This window comes from Panthera onca, chromosome B3 (genome assembly GCF_046562875.1).
Source record: "Panthera onca isolate mPanOnc1 chromosome B3, mPanOnc1 haplotype 2, whole genome shotgun sequence".
Classification (NCBI taxonomy): domain Eukaryota; kingdom Metazoa; phylum Chordata; class Mammalia; order Carnivora; family Felidae; genus Panthera; species Panthera onca.
Window position 1 is genome coordinate 22,757,487 of NC_138344.1, and position 18,655 is coordinate 22,776,141.

Here is an 18,655-nt window from a genome sequence, read left to right on the forward strand (position 1 = left end):
AGGGCTTGTAGCTGTCTTGCACACTCTCATCTCCAAATATGGAGAGTTTCTTTCCCTCTTTAGACACCCTAAAGACACCCTCTTTAGACAACTGTACCACTTGGTCCCAGGGTAATGGCTTCCACTTTTTGTAAATCTGTAAGGGAATTTAGTGTCATTAGCCAGCCCTTGCAGTAACTATATTTAGGGAGAGTGGCTGGCATGAAGAAGGCTCCCTCTGGAGAGTCCTCATCATTTTCAGTGTTTCCAAAGAAATTATATGACATTAACTTGGTGGGCTTTTGGCCTGAAGGCATCCAATAATGAGTGGATGATATTGGGTTATCTAGTCTTAATCAGGTTATGAAGCATGAAGCAGAATATAAGATAATTGGGAAATCAGAGCAGAAGGGGGCAGTGGAGTCAGAGAATAAAATAAAAAGGACATTGTATTGAATAATAAAAGCTTGAGGCTTGCCAGAGATGACCCCAAGTGGAATTTTGAGGGATACATAATAATTAATATGTGGGGTTAAAGGCCCTGGGGTTGAGAGCTAAATAAGATGTGGGCTTGAGAAAGTTTAATTTATTTCAGAGACCACTTGTGTAGAAGTAATTTAAAGAGAGTCTCATTAAGGTTGCCATTATGACACTCAATCATGCCAGCTGCCTGGGGGCAGTAGCCTAGATGAAAGTCCAAAGAATATTAAATTTGACATCCCACTGTTGAGTTTCCTAAGAGGGAAAGTAGGTGTCCTTGTCATAGGCAATAATTTTTAGTGATACAAAGCAAGCAAGAATAGGGGCACCTGGGTGGCTCAGTTGGTTAAGCATACAACTTCAGGTCAGGTCATGATTTCATGGTTTGTGGGTTTGAGCCCCATGTCAGGCTCTGTACTGACAGCTCAGAGCCTGGAGCTTGCTTTGGATTCTGTGTATGTATGTCTCTCTCTGACCCTCCCCTGCTCATGTGCTCGCTCTCTCTCTCTCTCTCAAAAATAAACAAACCTTAAAAAATTCAAACCAAGCAAGAATAAATTTAGTAAAGGAAGTTATTATTTCCTTTGAGGAGGAATTCTGTGTAAAGTTTACCAAATAAATCTTATGTAAAAATTGATGATTGTGCCTACATACCTGGAAGCCTCAGCTGAAGGGGGCAGTGGGTTGATGAAATCAATTTACCAGCTGTCGTATGGTCATTCTCCCTAGGGAATGTGTCTCTACTTAGATAGTCTCCATCATTGGGTTTGGGAGTAGAGAATAGACTAATTTGTCACAACCTTGCCTGCCCCTGAGGAGAGGGGAAGGACCTTGCTTGTGCCCTGTTAAGGTATGGGTTTCCTGGTAACTCCTGGTTGTGTGGGACCATTTTGTAAGCTGGTAGGAAGGGTTGGTACCCTTAGAAGTCTGTGCCAGGCGGATTGTAGCAGGATAGTGGTGAAATTTGCAATATTGTTGACAATGGCTTCCAATGTAAAGCAGTTATTGTGAATAGAAATATGAGTAACAATGATATGAATGGGGAATTTTCTTATTCCATCTATATCTGGGTACCCTTCATGTGAACCTGCCTTTTATGAAATGATCTTGCTTTGTATAGCTAATCCCCCTTATTGACCAGATCAAACCAAAAGGTCATTAACCACAACCCAACATTCTGTGAAAATATGGACCTTCAAAAGACCCCTTTTTATGATCTTCTTAAAGGCTAGGTGAATAGCTACAAGTTCTGCCAATTAGACTGAGCCAGGATGGGAAGGAGGAGGGCATCCTTGACTAGAGGTGACCAAGGCCTTGTGGAATGCCATGGTCTTCCAGCAAGCTTCATTGTGTACAATGATGGCACTATCATTGGGGAAGAACAACAACTTCCTGAAAATTTCAGAAGTTGGTCTCAATGGGATACCCAAGTAGCAAGAGGAGGAGGAAGTTGGAGTTCCCTAATGCTTCCAAAGGAAGCTTCCTAAGTCCCTAAGGAAAGGGGCTCAGCATGAGGGAAGCCACACCCTCCTGTATTTGGAAAAGTCTTGGTAAGGGGTTTATCCCTGTCTTGAAGGTACCATTTCAATTTTAGCAAGGGGGCATCAGTAGCCATGATGAATTCCATTGGGAAGTGTCTCTAACCCATGGCATTATAGGAACTTTTATAGGGAGTAAGTAGTAACAGGAAATTATAGTTAGGAAATTCTACACCTGAAACTAATATTATACTGTATGTTAACTAACTGGAATTTAAATTAAAACATATATATATATATATATATATATATATATATATATACTCTTTAAATAGAAAAAAAAAAAAAAAAAGAGCCCAATAGAATGCCAAAATTGACTCAAAGGGAGTTTATCAAGTTTCCCCTGGAGTTAGATGCTTAGTCCAGAATTCCTTAAGAAGCCAGGTAAACTCATGTTTGTTCCAGAGACTCTATGGTATGGACAAGGACGGCTCAGAATATGGAGACAGGTGGGACTAAAAGTTGGGCCTGTTAGACTGCCTGCTGGGCAGCTTCCAAAACACACTATTGGGCTTCACTCTAATTGAAAGTGGCAGACTTGCATGTGCTTGCATATATAGAGCAAATAATTAGTGAGAGATGGGAGATGTTGCTCCAGAACAGGAAAAGACCTAGTATGCCATTATGCCTATCTAAGTGCAGTGGATGGTTTAATGGTGCATAACTGATTTTTAAATTTTGGTAGGGGAATTTAGGGCCCCTAGAGGATCAGATGATACCCAGAAACTTGACAGATGAGACTAGACTTGGATCTAGAGGGGATGATTGCCCAACCACATTCATGCAGGTGGTTAGTGAGACTGGGCAAATAGGGCTATACCACTTCCCTTGAGGGATCTCCAAACATCATGTCATCAATATAATGCCAAAAACGGCACTTTTCAAATTGTGATATATTCAAATCCTGATGGAAGAATTTATGTGACACTGAAGACTGGTTTAAATATACTATTGGAATCTATGTAAATGTATATTGAGCTCCTTCAAAAATTAAAGCAAATAGGGCCTGAGATACCTTTATGATATAAACAGAATACATCAGCGATGTCAATGACCACAAAGGATGCTTATTGGGCCTAATATACGTTTTCAGTCAATTCTATGATATTAAGAGTTGGAACCTTGATTTGGGAAATCTGAGCATTGAGATTTCCATAGTCAGTAGTCAGGTGACATTCATTAATGGCTGGCTTAACTACTGGCTAAATAGAGCCATTGAAATGGTATATTGTGGGATTAATAATTCCTTAAAGCATATTTTTAATGACAGGGTGTAGATCTTCAACGCTTTATTTAAGAATTTAAGTTGAGGGGGGCCTGGGTGGCTCAGTTGGTTAAGTGTCCAACTTTGGCTCAGCTCATGATCTCATGGCTTATGAGTTCAAGCTCCGCATTGGGCTCTGTGCTGACAGCTCAGAGCCTGGAGCCCACTTTGGATTCTGTATCTCCCTCTCTCTCTGCCCCTCCCCTGCTCATGCTCTCTCTCTCTTTCAAAAATAAATAAACATTAAAAAAAAGAATTTAATTTGGTACTGTGGAGTGTTTACGATCTTGACCAGGGGAAGATGAGATAACAGAGGCCATTTGGCAAATCCCACCAGGAAAGCCAAGAGTGGTATGGCATCATGTCAATGTATCCATATGTATAATTAAAAAATAAAAGAGCCATCTGGGTGGCTCAGTCGGTTAAGTGTCCAACTCTTGGTTTTGGCTCAAGTCATGATCTCAAGGTTAATGGGATCAAGCCCCGAGTTGGGCTCTGCACTTGCTGAGTGGAGCCTGCTTGTGAATCTCTCTCTCTGTCTCTCTGTCTCTCTGTCTCTCTCTCTCTCTCTCTCTCTCTCAAAAATAAACAAACAGACAAACAAACAAACTTAAGACAAAGAAAAAGCCAGGTAGACATCACCAGAGGTATCCATTAAATAGTTACATCCAAATGGGTGTGTTCATCTTTGTTTTACTGGAGTAGGTAGAAGAGATCTCCATTGGGGGAGCTACAGAAATTTTCTGGAATGCCAATAGCTTGAGCCCTGGTGTCTTATAGGGCCAAAAAGCACTGTGCACTTTTATTGTCCCACTGAACCACCAATGTAGTATAAAGGTGATTATCCCCAGGACATGGGACAGGCTCCAGGGAGCTACTAATTTCCTAGAATAGGTACATAGGTTCTAACTATCCTGGAGGTTAGGGAAGGGGGCAGAGGAAGTGGCAGGGGATGGGTTAGACCCAGAATGGTTAGTATGTGGCTGTGACAAGAGAATGTATGGCAGAAGGGGTTATAAGCTGTTAGAATGCTAGTTTCAGAGCCTGGAGTTAAGAGACTAGCTGTTTAGAAATTCAGTGACCAGTAACTCAAAATTTTGTAACTCAGTAAAGGTTGCCTGTGTGTTCTTAATAAGGGGCAAAATTAGGTTAGAGGTTTATTGGAAAAAGAATGGGGAGCCCTTTCCACTGAGAGAACTTTGTTGGAGGGACCTTCCTGGGGAAGTGGTAATGGAGGGGCAAGAGGCTGAAGTAACTGGGTGTCTGGATAAGAATCTCCTTTACACCTGGCAGCCATGTCAATGCCTTCCAGTACCTTTCGGATGGTTTTGGCAGTCCTAATAAAACCCAGTATTGATGTCCTATAATTAAGAGTAGAACCCTGTAAAAATAGTTCTCTGTACTGAGAGTAAAGTGGGTCTTCTTCAGGGTTAAAAATAAGAGAGATGATTGAGCTTGGGAAGATGGCAGACTAGGAGAACCCTGAGCTCAACCCATCCCATATTTACAACTAGATATCATCCACATTCAAGTCAATAACCTTAGGAGTGATCCAAAGACTGGCAGAACTACACGAGTAAATACAGAGAAGAATCTGCATCTGAAACATTATGAAGGTCAGAAAGGTATAAGAGTGCTGTGTGAAGGAGGGAAGGAGCTAGCTATGAGTGAAGAAGGCAGAGAAATGGACCCCTGAATCATGGAGCTCACATGTGGAAGACAAATCCCTATAACATTTGGCTTTAAAAACCAGAAGTGCTGGGAGGTGGGGAGTTAAGATGACAGAAAAGCAGGGAAATCCCAAGTTTGTCTCATCCCTTGAACACAGCTAGATAGTTACCAAATCATTCTGAACACCAAATAACTCAATTAGAGGTTTGAGAGAACAAAAACTGCAAGTCTGCCTGTAAAAAGGTGAGCATTTCCTGGAAAGTAGGAGGTGTGGAGAGTTGATTTGTGGGAGAGAAACCTGCAGGTATGGTGGCATTGAGGAAGCCTGCTTACGGAGGCTACCACAAAGTATTATAAGCAGTGGAGCACAAAATCTGAACTTTTAGAAGTCAGCTACAGTAGGGGATGTATCTAAAGGCGCTCAGGTGGAGAAGTGGGGAGGAATCCCAGGAGTGACAGCGTGGTCTGAGGATCCCCTGTATCACAAGACAGGTGGCCCCAATGTGCTATGCTGTTTCCAGGCATAGGAGTGGGTTACTGGTGCCCACAGGGGGGCCAGATTTCTGCTCTGTTTTTGACATAAACCGTGAACTATCGGGCAGTCCTGTGACCACTTACCTCACAGGGGCTGGCAAAAACGTGCTGAGACCCTCCCCCAAAGGAACAGAGTGGATCCACACCAGGCAATCCCTAAAATTTGGAGTTTTGAAACTCAGTAGTGCACCTGAGATAAATAAAAAAAAGCTTGGACACAGGCAAGGTGAATGCAGTGTTCTGATGAAAACTGGGGATACAAGAGGGGTGACTGATTTCTCTTCTGTGACCATTTCCTAGAGAGTGGTGGGGCGGGGCCACTCTCCAGAGCTGGAGGGTGGGGGGCCTCCATGTTCATCCTCCCCATTAGCACTGAAAAACTTCAGGAAACAAAACAGCGCCACCTAGTGGAGGCTGGAGCCACTTACACTAAACCCCAGACCCTGCACCCTGGAGGCACATTTCCACTGAAACAAATCAGCCTGAGAATCCATGCAGCAGGCCCTCCACCAGAAGACCAGCACAAGCAACTTGCCTACACCAAGAGGCTGAGTAATATTCCATTATATATATTAAAATAAATAAATTAACTTAAAAAAAAAACAGATGAACATAGGGAAGGGGAAGGAAAAATAAAACAAGATAAAAAAAAAAAGAAAAAAAAGAGAGAGAGGGAACGTTCCTGTATGGCTCTGTCAGTTAAGTGTCTGACTCATGATTTCATCTCAGGTCATGATTTCATGGTTCCAGAGTTTAAGACCCACGTTTGGCTCTTCTGACAGCACAGCGGAGCCTGCTTGGGATTCTCTGTCTCCCTCTCTCTGCCCCTCCCCAATGCGCTTTCTCTCTGTCAAAAATATATAAATAAACTTAAAAAAAAAAAAACAGAGAGAGGGAAAAGCCATAAGACATTCTTAAGTATAGAGAACAGACTGAGGTTTGATGAAAGGGAGATGGGTGGGGGGATAGGCTAAATGGGTGATGAGAATTAAAGATGACACTTGGGATGAGCACAGGGCATTATATGTAAGTGATGAATCACTAAATTCTGTTCCTGAAACCAATGCTCCACTATATGGTAATTAACTTGTATCTAAATTGAAAGAGAGAAGAAGAAAGAAAGAAAGAAAGAAAGAAAGAAAGAAAGAAAGAAAGAAATGAAAACTTAGGCTCATAACCTGCAAAAAAAATTCTATCAGTAATCAAAAAACTTCCATGAAACAAAAACCCAGAGCCAAATCGCTTCACAGATTATTTCTACCAAATATTTAAAGAAAGTTAATGCCATTATTCTCAAAGTAATAAAAAAAAACATAAAAGAAAGGAAAACTTCCAAATTCATTCTATGAGTCCAGCATTGCCCTGATACCAAAAGCAGATAACAACACCACTAAAAAAGAGAACCACAGAGGCCTATCTGAATGACCTTCATCATGTCTGGTACGACCATGTTCTCTCAGATGAGCATCACTGGGCTATTGGCCTGGGCTGTGCAGATGCAATGGATCCAAGTTCAAAATGGCAACTTTAAAATGTACTGCCTGTAGGGTTAAATTTTAGGGCTAACCTGTAGCCTTGAGAAATAACAGCTTTGTTTTGACACTGTAGGTTAAGAGATAACAGCCTTGTCCTATCAATCAAGGGGACAAAAGTTCAAGGAAAATCAACTGGATTAGTGTTTGATTGGATTGGGGCAAGGGCATGTTGAGAACTTTGAAAAAGTGGCCCCGGAGGCAGGGTTAAGGAGGTCAACTGGTTACGGCTTAACGGCAGAAGGTCTGAACTGTTTCCACCCCCATCTGGGAACTATTTCTTTGTTCTGTTCCCAGGTGATGATAAGACGAGGTGGTTGGCTATAAAAACTATGTACCCAGGCTGTTCGAGGCCACACTCTGATTAAGAGTGTCCCGATCGGTCGGCCTTGCCTCTCACTGCAATAAACTTTTGCTGTGACTGTCACTGGTACCCGTAGCATTGTTTCAGGAGTTGTGTGGATGCAACAGTGCCAGGTAATTAAAGTCAATCAAAAGCATCCAGAAAATTACCAAGTCTATGAAAATGGTTTCAGCAGCAACATATACCCAAGCAGATAGGGAGCTAAAACCAGGTCAAGTGTATTGAAGTAGGATCTTTGGCTCTCTATGAAAAAGCTGATATTAAGGTGCCTGAAGACAAGAAGTAATACCTTCTTATTGATATGTCCTCAGATTGAGGGTACTGTGGTAGTATTCATTCCTCAGTTCCTAAACAGATGAAAACTGAGGTGGCCACATTCACAGCAGCTGAGAAAGAAGTTACACTTGTTGGAATTCGTGGTAAAATCATCAATATACTTCATAGGACTCACTCTGACAAGTTTTGAGAGGCCTGAGGAAATTAAAACTTAAAAGCTTAAGTTACGGGAAACTGAAACCTAACCAAGCTTAACCAGCTTGTTCCGCTTCTGTACAATTGCTTGGCATGCCCATGTATTCCTGATCAATCATTGTTGCCTGGCACATCCGTATATTCCTGATCAACCATTGTTACTTGGCACATCCGTGTACTCCTGATCAATCATTGTTGCCTGGCACATCCGTGTATTCCTGATCAATCATTGTGATACCCGTACCCCCTGTTGTGGTCTGACCTAAAGGCAGGAACCAATCGAATACTGTTAAGTGTCCAACTTTAAACACCAACCAATCGCAGCTCTGTAACTGTGGAAAATTCCTGATTTCCCCATGACTTGTTTGTACCTGTCTATAAAAGGGGTGTAAAAACCTCTCTCAGGGCCTCTCGGCATCACCGGCAACGAGGGTGCAGAGGTCCAGGTTCGAACCTGCAATAAATGACCCTTGCTGCTTAGCTTTGACTCTGGACTCTGGTGGTTCGTTTTTGGGGGTCTCTTAGACTCTGGGCATTTCATTTGGTGCATTGGCCGGGAAGGCCCCCCCCCCAAACCCACCAGACCCCAAGTCAACGGGTCATTTCTGAGACCGATCGGTGAGTGAGCCGGCTGTGTCTGTGTCTGTGTCTGTGTCAGTTGTCTGTCCATTTCTGGCTCTCCCGCGCGGGATCTGTATCAGTGACTGACCTAGCCCTGGCGGACGCGCTATAGGGAAGTCAGTCGGGACCAGTAGGAGACGTCCTCTGGCTCCCGTCTGGGGCACTATTTTGGCCCATCAGAACTCTTTGTTCGGGTTACGGACACCCGTTCTGTATCTGGTCTCTTCTCCAAGGCACTTTCTGTTTGCCGCCGCGCTTGCGATTTAACTTGTCTCCTCTCCCCTGCAGGTATATCCAACTCGCTTCCGGAACATAAACTAACTTGGCCCATTTATTTTTTCCTATACAGGCTATGGGACAGAAACAGAGTACACCTCTCTCCCTTCTTCTAGCTAATTTCAAGGATGTCCAGGCTGGAAGAAGGGAGAGAGGCCATAACCTAAGCCTGGACATCCGCCGGTCGAGACTCATTACTTTCTGCCAGTCTGAGTAGCCCACTTTCGGGGTGGGCTGGCCTACTGAGGGCACTTTTTGTTTGCCTATAGTTGCCAAGGTCAGGGCCACCCAGACCAGGTTCCCTACATCCTTGTCTGGCAAGATCTTATTAAAAACCCTTCACCCTATCTTCCCCCTCCCCTTGCACCCCAGGCCCTGCCCGAAGCGGCCGCCCCACCTGTTGCCCCGCTTGTTGCCCCTCAAGGGGAACCGGGGGTGGGGGGGGCGGGAAGCGGCAGCTGTGCCAGAACCAGGGAGGCTACAGGCAGCGGCCGCACCAAGCCCTATTGAAAATGTAACCAACCATGAAGGGCCAGCCGGCCAAACTCGCGGGCGCACCCAGTGTGAGCCAAGCTCTCGCCTCCCCAACTCCACTGTAGCCCTACCCCTGCGGGAAATAGGACACCCCGATGAAACGGGCAATCCAACTCTAGTATTGGCCCTTCTCCACCAGTGACCTATATAATTGAAAAACCCAAAATGCTCAGTTTTCTGATAACCCTAGAGATCTTATAGCCCTCCTAGAGAGCATAATGTTCACCCACCAGCCTACCTGGGATGACTGCCAACAGCTTTTGCGAATCCTGTTCACCACGGAAGAAAGGGAGAGAATTCAACTTGAGGCGCAGAAGCTGGTCCCCGGGGAAGATGGTCGACCCACTGTTAACCCTGACCTCATTAATGCTGCATTTTCCCTGATTCGGCCTAATTGGGACTACAACACGGCAGAGGGTAGGGGACAGCTGCGCATTTATCACCAGACTCTAATGGCGGGTCTCCGGGCTGCAGCACGCAAGCCCACCAATTTGGCCAAGGTGTACTCGGTAATACAAGGTAAGACAGAGAGCCCTGCCAACTTTTTAAAAAGATTAATGGAAGCCTTTAGGCAGTACACTCCCATGGACCCTGAGGCCCCTGAAAATCTGTCTTTTGTAAACCAGGCTGCCCCTGACATCAAAAAGAAACTCCAAAAAGTAGAGGATTTAGAAGGAAAACAGATTCAGGATTTACTCCGCATTGCTCAGCGGGTATATAATAATCGGGACGCTCCAGAGGATAAGCAGAAAACTCGCCCCCCTAGGCGCCCCCTAGACAAAGACCAATGCGCCTACTGTAAAGAAAAAGGACATTGGATTTGTGACTGTCCCAAAAAGAAGCAACTGCGCTCAGGGTCAGAGCCATGGCAAACCAAAGCGGCCCCCATCCTATTTACCCAGAACTCAGGAATTCCTGGGGTCTGCAGGATTCTGCCGGTTGTGGATCCCAGGTTTTGCTGAAATGGCCAAACCCCTTTACGCAGTCTCTAAAAATCAACCATCATTTGAATGGTCTGCGGAAGCTGAGCAGGCATTCCAACAGATAAAGGGAGCTCTCCTATCGGCCCCAGCTCTAGGACTGCCCGATATCTCTAAGCCCTTCCACTTATATGTGGATGAGCATAAAGGCATAGCCAAGGCAGTGCTAACCCAGCATCTAGGTCCATGGCCCAGACCAGTGGCCTATCTCTCAAAAAAACTGGACCCTGTAGCCGCAGGATGGCCCCCTTGTCTCCGGATAATAGCGGCTACAGCCCTAATGGTTAAAGACACCGATAAGCTGTCCCTGGGTCAAGAGTTACATGTCACCACACCCCACGCCATCGAAGGAGTACTCAAGCAGCCCCCCGATAGGTGGATGAGCAATGCTTGGATGGTCCACTACCAGGGACTCCTGTTAAATCCCTTGCGGACCACATACACCCCTCCCCGAACTCTAAAGCCGGCCTCGCTGCTACCCGACCCTGACCTGGACTCCCCGCTCCATGACGGTGCCGACATCCTAGCGCAGATCCATGGAACAAGGAAAGACCTACAGGACCGGCTGTTACCTGATGCTGAGGTCACCTGGTTTACTGATGGAAGCAGCTTCGTCCATCAAGGACAGAGGTATGCGGGGGCAGCAGTGACATCTGAGACTGAAGTGATATGGGCAAAGGCTCTGCCCCCAGGGACTTCTGCCCAAAGGGCAGAACTAATTGCATTAACCCAAGCATTAAGAAAGGGGCAGGACCGCAAAGTGACTATATATACGGACAGCCGGTATGCCTTTGCTACGGCCCACATACATGGGGCAATATACCGTGAGAGGGGACTACTCACTGCTGAAGGCAAAGACATCAAAAATAAAGATGAAATTCTGGCCCTATTGGCCTCTATTTGGGCCCGTAAAAAATTGGCCATAGTACATTGCCCGGGTCACCAAAAAATAACTGATCCAGTCTCTCGAGGGAATAACCTCGCTGACCAGACTGCACGCCAGGTAGCACAAAACCCCATTCAAGTACTCCCTGCGCAGCTACCAGACCCAGGGCCCCGAGATTTACCCCCACAGCCTGAATACTCAGAAGATGATCTTATTTGGATGCGCAAGCTCCCCATGATCCAAGTTACAGATGGATGGTGGAGGAACTCTAGAGACCGCCTTATCCTTCCCGAAAAATTGGGCCACGCAATCCTGACAAAAATACTCCAGAACGCGCACCCACACGCCACAGCCCAAGGCCACCGAAAAAGAGAAACCATACCAGGAGCCCACTGGGAAGTGGACTTCACCAAGGTAAAGCCTGGCAAATACGGCTATAAATACTTACTAGTGTTCGTAGACACTTTTTCAGGATGGACTGAAGCCTTTCCAACCAAGAAGGAAACGGCGCAGATAGTAGCCAAAAAGATCCTAGAAAAAATCCTGCCCACGTATGGTTTTCCAGTCATGATAGGGTCAGACAATGGACCTGCATTCATCTCTAAGGTAAGTCAGGGATTGGCTTCCGTACTTGGGGCAGATTGGAAATTACATTGTGCCTACCGGCCCCAAAGCTCAGGACAAGTAGAAAGAATGAATAAAACATTAAAAGAGACCCTTACTAAATTGACTATGGAGACTGGCGCTAATTGGGTAAAGTTTCTCCCCTACGCTCTGTACAGGGTTCACAACTCCCCATACAAGTTGGAAAACTTGTACACCTATACACCCTATAAAATCCTGTTTGGCCAACCCACACCTATCATACCTACCTCATCATACCTACCTCATTCAATTAGACCAAGATAACAGCCTCTTGTCTTCTCTTAGGGCTCTATGGCAGGTTCATGAGGCCGTGTGGCCTAAACTAAAAAAACTGTATGAGACGGCCCCCACCCACTCCTCATCAGTATCGTCCAGGAGACTGGGTCCTCGTCAAGCGACACCAGCAGGAGAACCTTAAACCCAGGTGAAAAGAACCTTACCAAATCATCCTGACGACTCCCATCGCCATCAAGGTAGATAACCTCCCCACCTAGATTCACCACACCCATGTGAAGCCTGACCTCGTGGGACACACTGATAAAAATACTACTTGGACTGTAGACCCGAGTAAGAAAAAAAAACCCTCAAACTAACCTTGCGCCGTGCCTCCCCTAGACATGTTCAAGATAGTAACCCTTGTCCTACTAGCCCTCAACCTCAACCTCCTGGAGGGAGGACTAAATGCCCCCGTTGACAAACAGAAATTGTACGGAGCTCTGTATAGAAGGCCCTGTGATTGCAGAGGTGGCGTAGTTAGAACACTTACCCTGCCACATGGTAACAGACTAGTAGCCGGCTCTGTAGGAAGGGATGGTCACTATCAGCGGGGATACACTCAAACCCAAGACTGTGGGACCACAATTGCTCACTTAACCCAGACATATGACATCACAGGACCCCAAAAACAGCAGTGGTTATGTGTTGACAAACCTAAGCCCCTGCCCCCCCACAGCAGAATGTCCTTGCTCTACTTTCCAGGAGTCGATGCATAGCTCTTGTTATGACTCCTATCAGCAATGTATAGGGCCAGACAACTCCACCACCTACTTTACAGCTATCCTACAGAGTAACAGGGCAGCAAAAGCTAGTAATAATAATATGCAACTTCAAGCTGGCTGCCATGGCTCAGTTGGAGAAGCCGTCCGCTGAAACCCCCATGCCCATCCCTAGTTTAAACTTTGCAACTGGCAGATCCAAACGAGCTGTGGTTGTTATCCCCCTCCTGGCAAGCCTAGAAATTACAGGTGCATTAACTACTGGGACAGTGGGATTAGGAGTCTCCATACACTTCTATCTGGGACTCTCTCGGCAACTAATTAACGATGTCGGGGCCTTGTCAGGGACAATCCAGAATCTGCAAGATCAGCTAGATTCCCTAGCAGAAGTGGTGTTACAAAATAGAAGAGGGTTAGATCTGCTAACCGCAGAATAAGGCGGCATCTGCTTAGCCCTATGAGAAAAATGTTGCTTTTATGCCAATATATCAGGAATAGTTCGGACCAAAATTAAATAGCTCCAAGAGGACCTCGCACGTCAAACAGAATAATGAACTTTATCAGAGATAGATTAAACACCATTCAGGTTATGGTCCTTAGACCACAGTATCAGCTCCTCGACATGGAAAGCGAGCTTGATTAGGTAGCACTGTAGGACCCAAGATTGGGTCCTCAGGTACTTGAGAAAGGGGGGAATGAGAGGCCTGAGAAAATTAAAACTTAAAAGCTTAAGTTACGGGAAACTGAAACCTAACCAAGCTTAACCAGCTTGTTCCACTTCTGTACAATTGCTTGGCGCGCCCATGTATTCCTGATCAATCATTGTTGCCTGGCACATCCGTATATTCCTGATCAACCATTGTTACTTGGCACATCCGTGTACTCCTGATCAATCATTGTTGCCTGGCACATCCGTGTATTCCTGATCAATCATTGTGATACCCGTACCCCCTGTTGTGGTCTGACCTAAAGGCAGGAACCAATCGAATACTGTTAAGTGTCCAACTTTAAACACCAACCAATCGCAGCTCTGTAACTGTGGAAAATTCCTGATTTCCCCATGACTTGTTTGTACCTGTCTATAAAAGGGGTGTAAAAACCTCTCTCAGGGCCTCTCGGCATCACCGGCAACGAGGGTGCAGAGGTCCAGGTTCGAACCTGCAATAAATGACCCTTGCTGCTTAGCTTTGACTCTGGACTCTGGTGGTTCGTTTTTGGGGGTCTCTTAGACTCTGGGCATTTCAGTTTGTGGTGACCTTCAAAGAAGTGGGAAGAAAACTTCCTGTGATTGGAGATGCATCTGTCATTGCCCTTGAATTACTAAATTCCAGATATGAATTTGGTGGAGTATATCATCTTTAATCTGTTTAGGTCTGTTATCTCCTACAAGATAGAAGAAAAGGTCATCTTGTCCCTTGATATCATTGCAAGTGCTGAGAGCACTTCTTGAGGAATGGCCTTAGATACTTCCCCTAGGTTCTTAGTTGCCCAAGAAGACCTTTCTGTGGGAAGGAACAAGTGTCCCTTATTCTTTAGAAGTGAAAATCAGTCTCTCATAAATGTTACCAGCCTGGTTCCCCATAGATCAGGAAGAGAGAGTAGAACAAGGAAAGTATGGTTCCTAAGCAACTCTTCAGCACAAGAGAAGAAAGAGTTGAAGACTCACCAATGAAGAGTGCTGCTCAACATACAGTTATCTGGTCCCTTGTGGTCACAAAAAAGATATTGCTGGGTGGACTGGGGAGACTCTCAGGTCCTGAGCTCTCCACCCAATCTGCCCCCTGGGACTTCACTGGAAGATTGTGGTCTCCTGGCAAGAAAGAATGCAAGAATGGACCAGACAATGGTTGAGCAGTGCAAGTGAGAAAGTTTATTAAAGTGAGGGTACACTTAGAGATGTGAGAGCAGGAGAGCTCAAGGGAGAGGTGTGCCCGGGGTTTGGGTCTTCTATCTTGTATTACAGGTGTTAACTCAGAGGTAAAACAGTTATTATTTGGGGAGAAGATTACTTTGAGAGCAAGGTTTCTTTCCTTTTCTCCATTACTTGGTCAGGGTTTCTGCCCTTCTTTGAATTGGCCTGGGTAGTTTCATCTGGCTTTTTTGTAGGATTGTTTGTGGAATGTGGCAAACACAGGTTGCTAACTTTCCTAATAATAGGCCTTGACCGACCTTTTGATGGCCTCAGGCGTCCTGTTAAAGCCTAATTAACTTCTTGCTTTAATGACAGGAAGGAAAATCCTGTAGAGCCATATATTTGTACCAGGGTTCACTCTCCCCTTACCTGGGTATTTATTGCCTGCCACTGAGCCCATCCTTCCATCACAGCGATTCCTGCTAAGGCTCACAGAGAATGGAAAACATTAGATTTGGATATCTCCTATTGGCAAATTTGGCATGGTCCAATGAGTTTATCACTTCTATGGCCATAGTGACCCAAAGATCCTCTCTATTTTTAATTTTTCTTTTATATCCAGTTAACTGCCAGTGTTTTATTAGTTTCAGGTGTACAATATAGTGATTCAACACTTCCATAAATCACCCAGTCCTCAACATAAGTGTACTCCTTAATTCCCATCACCTATTTAACACAACCTGCACCCCCTCCCCTCTGGTAATGATCAGTTTGTTCTCTATAATTAAGAGTCTGTCTCTTGGTTTCTCTCTCTCTCTCTCTCTCTCTCTCTCTCTCTCTTTAATACCCTTGTCTCATTTGTTTCTCTTTTGTTAAGTTTATTTCTTTATTTTGAGAGATGTAGAGAAAGGGCGAGCTGGTGAGGGGCAGAGAGAGGGGTGGGGGGGGGGAGAGAATCCCAAGCAAGATACACACTGTCAGTGCAGAGCCCAATGCTGGGCTCAATCCCATGAACTGTGAGATCATGACTTGAGACAAAATCAAGAGTCAGATGCTTAAATGACTGAGCCACCCAGATACCCCTCATTTCTTTGTTTCTTAAATTCTAGATATGAGTGAAATTGTATGTTATTTGTCTTTCTCTGATTGACTTATTTCATTTAGCATTATGCTCTCTAGTTATATCCTTGTCATTGCAAATGTCAAGATTTTATTATTTTTATGGATAATTAATATTCCAGTGTGTGTGTGTGTGTGTGTGTGTGCCACATCTTTGTTTTTTTTTTCAAGTTTTTAATTCCTGTTAACAAACAGTGTAATATTAGTTTCAAGTGTACAATATAATGATTCCACACTTCCATACAACACTTCCATATGTATGTTCCATACAACAACAATATGTTGTTCCATACAACAAGTGTACTCTTTAATCTGCATCACCTATTTAAGCCATTACCCCACCAACCTCCCTTCTGGTAACCAGCCACTTATTCTCAATAGTTAAGAGTCTTAACTCTCTCTCTCTCCCTTTGCTCATTTCCTTTTTTTCTTAAATTTCGTGTATGAGTGAGATCATATGGTATTTGTTGCTTCTCTGATTGATATATTTTGCTTGTCATAATACTCTCTAGCTCCATCCATGTTATTGAAAATAGTAAGATATAGATAGATAGATAGATAGATAGATATAGATATAGATATAGATATATAGATAGATCACATCTTCATTATCTATATTATATAGATGATAGATAGATAGATAGATAGATGTGATATATATGTGTGTGTGATGTATACATGTATATATATATACGTATACATGTATATATGTATATATGTATATGTATACATGTATACATACGTATATATGTATATGTATATGTATACGTATATGTATATGTATATGTATGTGTATATACTCTGTCCCAGGGGACAGATTGGGTGGAGAGCTCAGGGCCTGGGAGTCTCCCCAGTCCACCCAGCAATATCTTTTTTGTGACCACAAAGGGACCAGATAACCGTATGTTGAGCAGCACTCTTCATTGGTGAGTCTTCAACTCTTGCCTCCCTTGTGCTGAGAGTTGCTTAGGAACCATATTTTCTTTGTTCTACTCTCTCTTCCTGATCTACTGGGAACAGTAGTAGTCTGTTAGTATTTATGAGACACTTATTTTCACTCCTAAAGAATAAGGGGCACCTGTTCCTTCCCACAGAAAGGTTTTCTTGAGCAACTAAGAACCTAGGGGAAGTATCTAAGGTCATTCCTCCAGAAGAGCATTAGTCCCATGGGGAACTCCCTCTTATGGTAATTAATTTCTGGTGACCCAGGCATGCACACACACTCTGAGTACTCCAGTACTCCAAGCCCCCCTGCTTATTTCAGACTTCCAGTAGGAGAAACTGAGACACATAAAAGAGTGATTCATGGCTATTCATATGAGTGATGCTTACAAAGAGCACCCTGAGATCCATCACATTGATCCCTAGGTGACTCTTGATATTCCCAGTCTATCTCTATCTCTGCAAAAATCTCTCTTAGTTATGGGACACTCTGACCACCTAGGCCCCGGCCCTGGGTCTAGCTTCAGCCATTTCCTCTCATACCTTTCTGAACTATCCTTTGTTGAAGGTGGGGCACTAGGACCTGTGAGATGTTTTGCCACTTATAACAAAGGTCTTGCAAGAGGGCCAAGTCAGACTGTTGTATCTGTGTAATATAATGTAAAACAGACTATAAACTGTTTTACTCCCTGGAAAAGGACCCCACTTATTGAGATTTATCCCTGTGGGTCTGTCTTAGTTGGCACTTAATTAAATGTAATGCAACCCAAATAATTCAGGGATAAAAAGAGAATTGGAAAATAGAGGTTAATTTCACCAGAACTGACTGAAAAGTGGGAGAGATCAACAGATACCTATAGACAAGAAATATTTAAACAATCAAAAAGACCCTTGCCTTTTGGTGGCAGTTGTCTGCCACCAATTGCTGAACACCTGATCAGAACAAGGAGAATGGGACATTAAGAGATCTTAGAGTCATGATGATGCCCATTCCTGAGGGATTTACCCCAGCATGTCAGGGATAATTGTTTAGCATCATCTATACTGAGGTCTTCAGGAAGCCTTCTTCTCTCAGGGCCAGAAGGCTGCCACTTAAGGCTGTGCTTAAGATAAAGCACAGGCTTTGGGATTCCAGGACTGGCAGGGCCATCACACAGCATGCTAACCACCGCTGTGATTACAGGGTGATGTGTGGACAGCAGGTTAAGGACAGCCATGGTCCACTCATCATTGGAACTCTCTGAAAGAGATCCCACCTGAGATCCTACCAAGTTCATGATAAAGAGAGAGATAACTCTCTTTGGAAGAATAGAACTCAAGTCTTCTAATAATGGGAACCCTTATTCACTTGCTCCTTTTCTCATTATAGGAGTCAACTCTCTCCCTGAAGACAATGGGAATTTCCACCTCTATCCCCAAAGACTCCCGGGATACATTTTGACATACTAGGATCAGCTCTGATTAAAAAGCCTAAAATGGAAAATTCTTATCTTCTTTTGTAACACCGTTTGGCTTCAGTATAAGCTAGGGAATGGGGAAATCTGGCTGGAAAATGGTAGTCTTAACTATGACACTATATTGCAACCTGATCTTTTCTGTAAGAAACTAGAAAAATGGGTAGAAATCACTTATGACCAGGCCTTTATGGTCCTCAGGGATGACCCTAACAAGTATAAAACATGCACAGTGAGGAGGGGTCATTTAGAAATTGGTCCCAAGAAAGGAATTCTCACAGTTGCTCCCCACAGGGAACAACCCAAGACCCAGAGTGACACCCCAGATCCATCAGCTCCATCAGAAGCAACTACTCACATCAACCACATCAACCAATCTATTCTCCTTTACCAGATTCATGCCAAGAGAAAGACCTCTTCTGCCCCCTACATGGAGTGGTGGGTGGACCTTAGGGGACCACAAGAGTATATGTTCCATTTTCAATGTCAGATTTCAGGGAGTGCCGTGAGCACTTAAG

At 44.3% G+C, this 18,655-nt stretch overlaps 1 long non-coding RNA gene and 1 pseudogene across 1 annotated transcript in view; both read left to right on the plus strand.

Moving 5' to 3' along the window:
• LOC144612754 (uncharacterized) overlaps positions 1-18,655 on the plus strand; it is a 90,341-nt gene that overhangs the window by 67,245 nt on the left and 4,441 nt on the right. The gene's annotated exons all lie outside the window — the stretch shown is intronic.
• Positions 6,845-14,220, plus strand: LOC132669612 (ATP synthase F(1) complex subunit gamma, mitochondrial-like; annotated as a pseudogene).